The sequence below is a fragment of the Oncorhynchus tshawytscha genome, linkage group LG30 (assembly GCF_018296145.1).
Source record: "Oncorhynchus tshawytscha isolate Ot180627B linkage group LG30, Otsh_v2.0, whole genome shotgun sequence".
Lineage (NCBI taxonomy): Eukaryota > Metazoa > Chordata > Actinopteri > Salmoniformes > Salmonidae > Oncorhynchus > Oncorhynchus tshawytscha.
This window is the reverse complement of record NC_056458.1, coordinates 18,540,821-18,548,689: the sequence shown is the minus strand read 5'-3', so window position 1 is coordinate 18,548,689 and position 7,869 is coordinate 18,540,821. Positions and strand designations below refer to the sequence as shown.

General features: G+C 43.9%; 1 long non-coding RNA gene across 2 annotated transcripts; it reads left to right on the top strand.

The window, feature by feature from the left end:
- The first annotated feature begins 4,930 nt into the window (after positions 1-4,930).
- LOC112228114 lies at positions 4,931-7,806 on the top strand. 2 transcript variants are annotated; one of them, XR_006080415.1, is made up of 6 exons: positions 4,931-5,664; positions 5,866-5,947; positions 6,275-6,348; positions 6,524-6,771; positions 7,101-7,221; positions 7,362-7,806. It is a non-coding gene; the product is annotated as an uncharacterized LOC112228114 (long non-coding RNA). The 2 variants fall into 2 exon arrangements; XR_002949983.2 differs by lacking the exon at positions 6,524-6,771 and having other exon boundaries at positions 7,362-7,802.
- The last annotated feature ends 63 nt before the right edge of the window (positions 7,807-7,869 follow it).

Below are 7,869 nucleotides of genomic sequence, written 5' to 3'. Positions count from 1 at the left end.
GCATAGAAAACTGTCCTAATTATAAATATATTAGGTTGTGTATAGAGGTGACGTTAAATAGAGGCTGTGTTTTAACATGTAAAGGACACGATTATGGATGTTGGAAATTCAATGAGAATTTCATACGAATGAATGTGGTTATAGATGAACCGAATCTGCATGTAAAATGTCCTATTGATACGTTGTGTACGATCGAATAGGTCTTGTGGAGGTGTGGTTATAGTTAAATGATAGATGAACCGAATCTGCATGTAAAATGTCCTATTGATACGTTGTGTACGATCGAATAGGTCTTGTGGAGGTGTGGTTATAGTTAAATGATAGATGAACCGAATCTGCATGTAAAATGTCCTATTGATATCGAATAAGTCTTGTGGAGGTGTGGTTATAGTTGAATGATAGATGAACCGAATCTGCAAGTAAAATGTCCTATTGATAACGAATAGGTCTTGTTGAGGTGTGGTTGGATCGAATGAATCTGCATGAAAAATGCCCTATTAAAAAAGCTGTGTACTATTTAACAGGTTATGTAAGAGGTGTAGTCGAGTAGATATAGGATATGTAAGTTTGGCGTTCCACTAGACAGAGATCGGGAATGATGTGACCATTGCACATCAAACAATAACATAATATAACCAGAGTTGACGTTCCATGATTTTGAGACCGGGGAAATTAAATTGAGAGAAACGTTTGAGATACGTAACTGGGCTATTATGCACACGTGCTGATAGACAAAGCTACTTTAGTAGCCAAATCGCCGTGCAACCTTGATTGACAGCCACTGGCCTCGAACACTGATTTTCGCTTTTTTCATTGCTGTTGATATTGCCTAAAGTTTAAAATTGTTCTGACAATTGTTATAGAATCGCTTGAATTTACTGATATAAGTTCATAAAGGAAGTTACTGAATTATTTACAGAAAGTATTTAAATGATTCGCTAAAAACAAATATATATATATATATATTTTTTTTTAAAATCCTTCTATTTTTCTATTTCCTAACGTACTAGAATTCTTCTGACAGTTGTTATAGAATCGCTTGAATTTACTGATATAGGTTCATAAAGGCAGTTACTGAATTATTTACAGAAAGTATTTAAATAATTCGCAGAACATTTTTTTGAGAAATTCTATCTATATTTCCTACAGAGCTAGAATTACTCTGAAAATTGTTATAGAACCGCATATATTCACTGATATATTGTTCCAAATGGAAATCGCCGAATCATTTCTAAGAAAATACCTAAACAAATCACTGAACAGATTCGAATTACATGCCGGAGAGGCACACACGTGACTGCAACCACATTACTGATAAGATCTTTCTGTGCGAGGGTGGGGGCGAGAGAAGTTTGAGCCAGCACCGCAGTACATCCCTGGTCTCGATCAAGGACGGGCTGGGTATACAAAGATAGGGATAAACACCACACAAAGGACTGACTAAAACCTAGATAACGCATTATACACATTATCAGACGAATTAGATAAAATGTCTGCAGCCACCACGCCCAAACAAATGATTGCAGAAGAAACTCAAGACCAAGGGGAGCAGCCAGATATCACTCAGATCGTAGCACAGACTGTCTCTCAGATGATCCAACAGCAGGCAGCCCCACCACCCCAATACCCTCCCCCACAGCAGTATATCCTGCAACAACAACAGCCAGTATGGGCTCAACGGGGTCCCTACACTGGACAACACAGAGGGGGAAACTACCAGTGTTATAACTGCGGAATTCCCGGTCACTTTGCCAGAGATTGCAGGAAACCACTCTCCCCGCAGCAACAGCAATGGAGAGGAAGAGGAAGTGGAGGAAACCCACCTCTGCAACACCATCAACCAGGACCCAGTTCCCCACAGCAGTCAGCACCTGCATACAACCACCCCGGACCTACTCGCATGCAACAGCAGCAGGGAGGATACAACCAACCGCAGTTCCAGGGAATGGCAGGGAACACCATGCCCTGGCCATGAAGATGCCCACCACCCACGGCAGGAGAAGGGAGACAACATTTTCAACAGCACACTGAACCAACTATGATGTGTGAAGTTGAGGGTGTCCCCCATCAGTTCCTGGTAGACACAGGATGCACCTATTCTACTATCAAGTTCCCTCAAATACTACTGAAAGTGGAGTGGAAGTATCCACCAACCCTCCCTCTTCAACACCTGATCGCCCAGCAAGAATTATGAGGATGCCACTCCAGCCGACGCCCACGCTGTCTGAAACCCAAGAAGTATACTGGCTAAAATGCCTACCCACAGGGCCTACCACCCCTCACATCCAGTTTAAGTTCAACCAACTGACAGCTCAAATCTACACTCTGCACCCATAGAAGACTCCCCAAGCTGAGGCACTGATGGCTGCCCCTACACTGCAGACTGGGACGAAGAAATGATGCACCTGACCCTACCTATCAGGTGTTGTACTAATGTGTGAGGCCCAGAGGGGGTGGCAGCACCGGTCATCCTACGACCAAGGAACCTCCATGCACCCCTGGCCTGGACGGCTGAAGCATCAACAGCCATAGCACTCCTGAAAACAGATCTATCAGCGGCAGCAGCTCTGACTGCACCTGACTACAAGAACAAGTTCCATTTGAATGTTTCTGAAAAGGAAGGATTCACCTCATCCGTCCTATTCCAGAAACAAGAGGGGGAGAGAAGGGTCTTGATGTACTACTCTTCCAAACTTGACCACATTGAGGTAGGACAGACAACATGCTCCAGATACGTTGCTGCAGTAGCAAAAGCTATTGAAAAAACAGCTCACCTCGTGATGTCACCCTGCAATCAAGCATCATCCCGCAACCAGTACCTGCTCAATTAGCTGAAATCATCGGATTGACGCAGGCCCTCATCAGAGGAAAAGGAAAGACTATGAATAACTATACAGACTCAGCCTATGCCCATGGAGCAGTCCACATTGATGGACCCAGAACTTTTACGAGAAGCACATGGCCCCACACACGAAGGCAAACTAAAGACCCTTCAAAAGGTCTCGCACATCTGGTGGCACCCTCATATGATTAGGTATGACTGACTTATTTTGTGACAAATGCAACATATGTGGCAGCCACAACCCAAAGAAATCATATCAAACACCGAGGGGCTAATACCCAGTACCTAATGCATGTTTTCAGGACATTAGTATAGATTACACCGACATGGGCCCCGACAATGTATTCTAAAGATAAACGCTATCTCCTAGTTATGATAGATAGGTTCTCCAAATGGGTAGAAGCAATACCAACAGAGAAGGGGAGATGCTGGGTCAGTCATTAAGTGGCTAACAAACCAAACTAATACCCAGGTATGTCATCCAAAGAAAAATCAAATTTGACAAATGGCTCACATTTCAGAAATAAACACCTAAGACAGGTGGAAGAAAGATTTGGCATAACACACAGATTTGGTTCTGTGTACCACTCCCTGTCCCAAAATCTGGTGGAACGTTAAACCAAAAGCAAAAGCTAAGATAGCTAAAGTATGTGCAGGTACGAAGTTGACATGGGTTGAAGTCCTGCCTCTGGTGCTGATGGCCATGAGAGCCTCACCAGGAGCAGGCACCCATCTCTCTCCTCATGAGATAATGACTGGAAGAGTCATGCCTGGTCCACCAAGGGAGGGAGGTCATATGCCCGCTCTTGATGTACAACAAATTGTAATGTCTGATTATGTGAAAAAACCGACGGTTCTCTCTGCAGCACTCTCTACCCAGGTTCACAAGGTCCAGGAAGGGGAGCTGCCGGGGGACACGCCACCACTGAAGGTAAAGGTTGGTGACTGGGTGAGGGTTAAAAGTCCACAAGATAAAGTGGCTGGAACCCAGGTGGACTGGACCGTACGAAGTGAAGGAGGTTACTTCACACTCAGTCCAGGTCAAAGGTAAATCAGGCGCACCTTGGCACCACCTTACACATTGCACCCTAGCCCCAACTCCTTCCAGAACACTGACCGAAGTCAGAGCTGATTTGAGCGGCCTAAATTCGATTTCCAAATGAAGACACTCCTTCCTCAGGTGATGCGGCATCAAACTCCGCCTCCCCTGAAAAAGGAACCTCGCCCAGTTAGAGGGACATTTCTCCCTCCCTGGGTGAGGCTGGGGATATCTGGCCCTTTGTTTGTGATATTCCTACTGATCTTTGGGGTGTCCTTAGGCACTCTCACATGGTTAATAGAACAACAAACACATACTAAAGCATCAACCCTTCTCACCCCAACCCCTATCCCTGATAACATTCCTAGCACCACTCCCTTCAATCTCACACGCACCAAACGTAGGACTACACCTACAGACCCACCATGCACACCAGACAAGGTTAGAAGCACCACCTTATGTATACCCACGACTGGAACCACCACCTTTCTGCTATAGTTTTCACGTCTAGTAGACGTGAAGAGGGGGATTTGTTATATATATATATATATGTAAACATTCATACACATAGCTCATATATTATACAGCGCTAAGCTAAACCGCCTGACTCAAGTCATCTTACGTACCCTTGCTAAAACAGGAACTAGCTCACACAGCCAGCAATAAAACTACCCCCCTAATACTATCCCCTCAACTTGGTTGTCTCCCGACCCCAGGAAACAAAGACATTCCATCGCAAGAACACATACACCCAGCCATAAAACTGACCCCCTCTGCTCTCCTGTGTCAGATTTCCTGACACACAAATGTCACCTTGTAAAAACACACATCTCACCCCCTCTACTGGTCGGTTGCTCAGAACAAGACTCTGCTATGCACCAATGGGGCCCGCTCTGGCTAGAGCAAGGCCCGCCTCCAACCCTTTGTGACCAGTCAGAAGACCAAAACGACAAGACTCCACCTACTTTATTCTATGTATAAAAATGAATGTAACCTTTGTATAAGGCCTCTTTTTCACCTGACTCCTTGCCGAGTTATATGAACTAGATCCGTGCACGTAAAACTGCGGGACAAGATATCTTTGACTCATTAAAACTGTCTTTTGTTACAACTGAAATCCACTCTGTCCAGCGTCCGTGATTTGGTCTCAACTCTCCAATATTTAAACACTAACAATGTCGGCATTTATACAATTTTTACCGGCATTTCATGTTTCCATAAACCGAGTCGTCACTTTTTGTTCATGCGCCATGTAATTCATCTTCATGAAATTGTCTGATGGAAACGTGGTTAGTGACCTCCGAACAAACAAATATTTTCGTGGGCGGAGAAAAACCTCTCGCTTCGCCTCTTTCGTCTCTGACTACACTCAGTAGAACGTTTGGTAGCGTTGTGACAGACGCTGTGTTCAGTCTAAAGACATGCAAGTACTGACAAGGTTTCTTGCCAATTTTACGTTTTAAAAGTATGCCAACAGCAATCGCAACCTCCAAGTCGTTTAAATACTTTACCATAAGAACTTCAGAGTAAAGACGGCAATGGAAAGGTGGAATAGTCACGTGCGCGCTGGACTGTTCCAGAGAGATTGTACACAAAATGACCCATTCACTGGTGTCTTCAACACCTGTAAATTGTCAGTTATCTGTGGATTTATTACATTTGAATAATGAGTTATTTGTGAATATAATTTGCCAACATGTTGTGATTGTCTCTTTTCAGTGTCCAAATTAGCAGAGCGGCTTGATTTAAGGGAGACATTTTGGGATGAGTTACAGAGACCCAGGTAGGAGTGCCAGTTGGAACAGAGTAAAGGTCAGACTAGGCTAGGAGATGGAAACACCTAGAGAACATCCAGAATTGTGCAAATGTGTTGTAATGCAAACAATGCATCCCATTGATCTGGAAAGATCAACTGACATACAAACCTAATGTTTGATTTGATGTCCATCAGCATTCTCTGACCATATATCAATATGTTCCACAGTTCTGAAGGATATGGTGGAATGACAGCTGACCACAGAGAATTACACCTCATCCTCAGAGAGAGGATACATATAACAGAAAAGGTGACTGTCAATTATCTTACTGGATCCAGTCCCACTCAACCCATATTTCTTGGTCAGTTTCAAGATTCTTGTGCACTTTTCCATAGATTGTGGAAAGAGTTGTGGGTGCTGCTGCTACATTGGTTCCATTCAATGTCATCCAGTCAATTGGATTCTCTGATGTCTTCGCTTGTGCTGCATCTGGCAACCCAGCCCTTACATAGTGGCCTTGTACACAAGATGGCTTCTCCTTGCCTTTCCTGCCCAGAATTGGATCAAAACAGTGATTGTTTATCTTATTTTTGACCTGCTCTTACCAGTCCAATCTTCCTCTTCTTTCCTCCCCAGCTCTCTCGGACAGTTTCTGACCTGACCACCCTCATGTACCTGAAAGAAGCAGAGCTTCAATACTGCCACTCACAGTAAGTGATCAACCATTGAAATCTGTTCATACATTAATGTTATGGTACAGTCGTCTATATGGTTTAATAATGGATCCATGACATTGTCTACAAAGATACTGAAACGGAGAGGGATCTTAGTTGTGAGGTTGTCTGATATAAACTTACATAGACTCATGTCACCATCTTCTATTAGAGTCTCCCGCTATCAGAAGGAAGCTGTCACTCAAGCTAGGGGGGCCAACATTCTGCAGGCCAGCCTATCAGAGCGTTAGTTTGAATTGGAGACCCAATCAAAGGAGTTGGCAGTCCTGCGGTTGGAGCAGCGGGAGTTGAGGGGCTTGCAGCGGCCTGGAGAGAGAAAGAGGGGCTTCTGGAGAGATGGATGGATGAGAAGGAGGCGGCGGCAGAGAGGGTGTACAGGCACAATGAGGGACAGGAAAGGTGACAGAGCAAGGGTTCTATAATTAGTTTGAATACTTAGAACATTTAAACTCCTAGCCTCTTCCCCTTGAGGTAAAGTAATATATCTAGGTGTAACCGAAAGGTTGCTGGTTAAATCCCTGAGCCGACTAAATGCTAAAAATCTGTCATTGTGCGCTTGAGCAAGGAATTTAACCCTATTTGCTCCTGTAAGTCGCTCTGAATAAGAGCGTCTGCTAAATTACTAAAATGTACAAATGTAAATGTGGTTGGGGCTAAGAGAGATGTGTGTGGTGTGTAGTACTCGACGTGGATAGAGGTACAGCGATTGAATGCTTTTCCCCCACCAGATGGTGTCGTTTCACCCATCGGCTCAACAAGCACCTCCGTAGAACGATGCTGCGACCAGGTGAGCAGACCAACTCCTGGATGACTGGTAGGCCTTCAAAGAACCAGTAACTGCCATACAGAGTAAGACTTCCAATAGCCTTAAATTATCCTCATTGGGGGGTTGCTATTGTAGTTCTGATTGCATACTCTAATCACAGTGACGTGTAGTGACACGTATGCATAACTGCCCACTGTCCATTCTCCTGTCTTTTCTCTGTAAGGAGACACACAAACAGACACAGAACACACAGCAGTGTCAGGCACTTGCTTGCGTCCCAACTAATATCAAGGTCTGCTTTGCCCAGAGGAGGATGGTGCACACTGCCCAGGGTGGACCTTGACACATTTTCCCAAAACTTCCTGTACTAAAACAGACCTTGAATGTGGCTCAAATGTTGTTTTTTTTAACATGTTTATCTATTGAAAGATATTGATTTGAATCAATGTATCTATAGGTAAAGCTAATTATAAACCAAACTGTAATACAGTTGTGAATTTCAGATACTGTATGTACAGGCTTATTTAAGTGAGTACCTAAGACCTAACTCAATGTTTTATCATTAACCGTTTTAAAATACTATGAGCAATAAAGTAAACCTTCTGTCATGTTTTTCACTTCACTTAGACACCACTCTGTCCTGTGACTGCTTCCTGTTTTTATGTGCGACCATCCTTTAATGGTCACTCACTGGCCCACAAAGGAGCTTACCTAACTACACATTTCTGCAA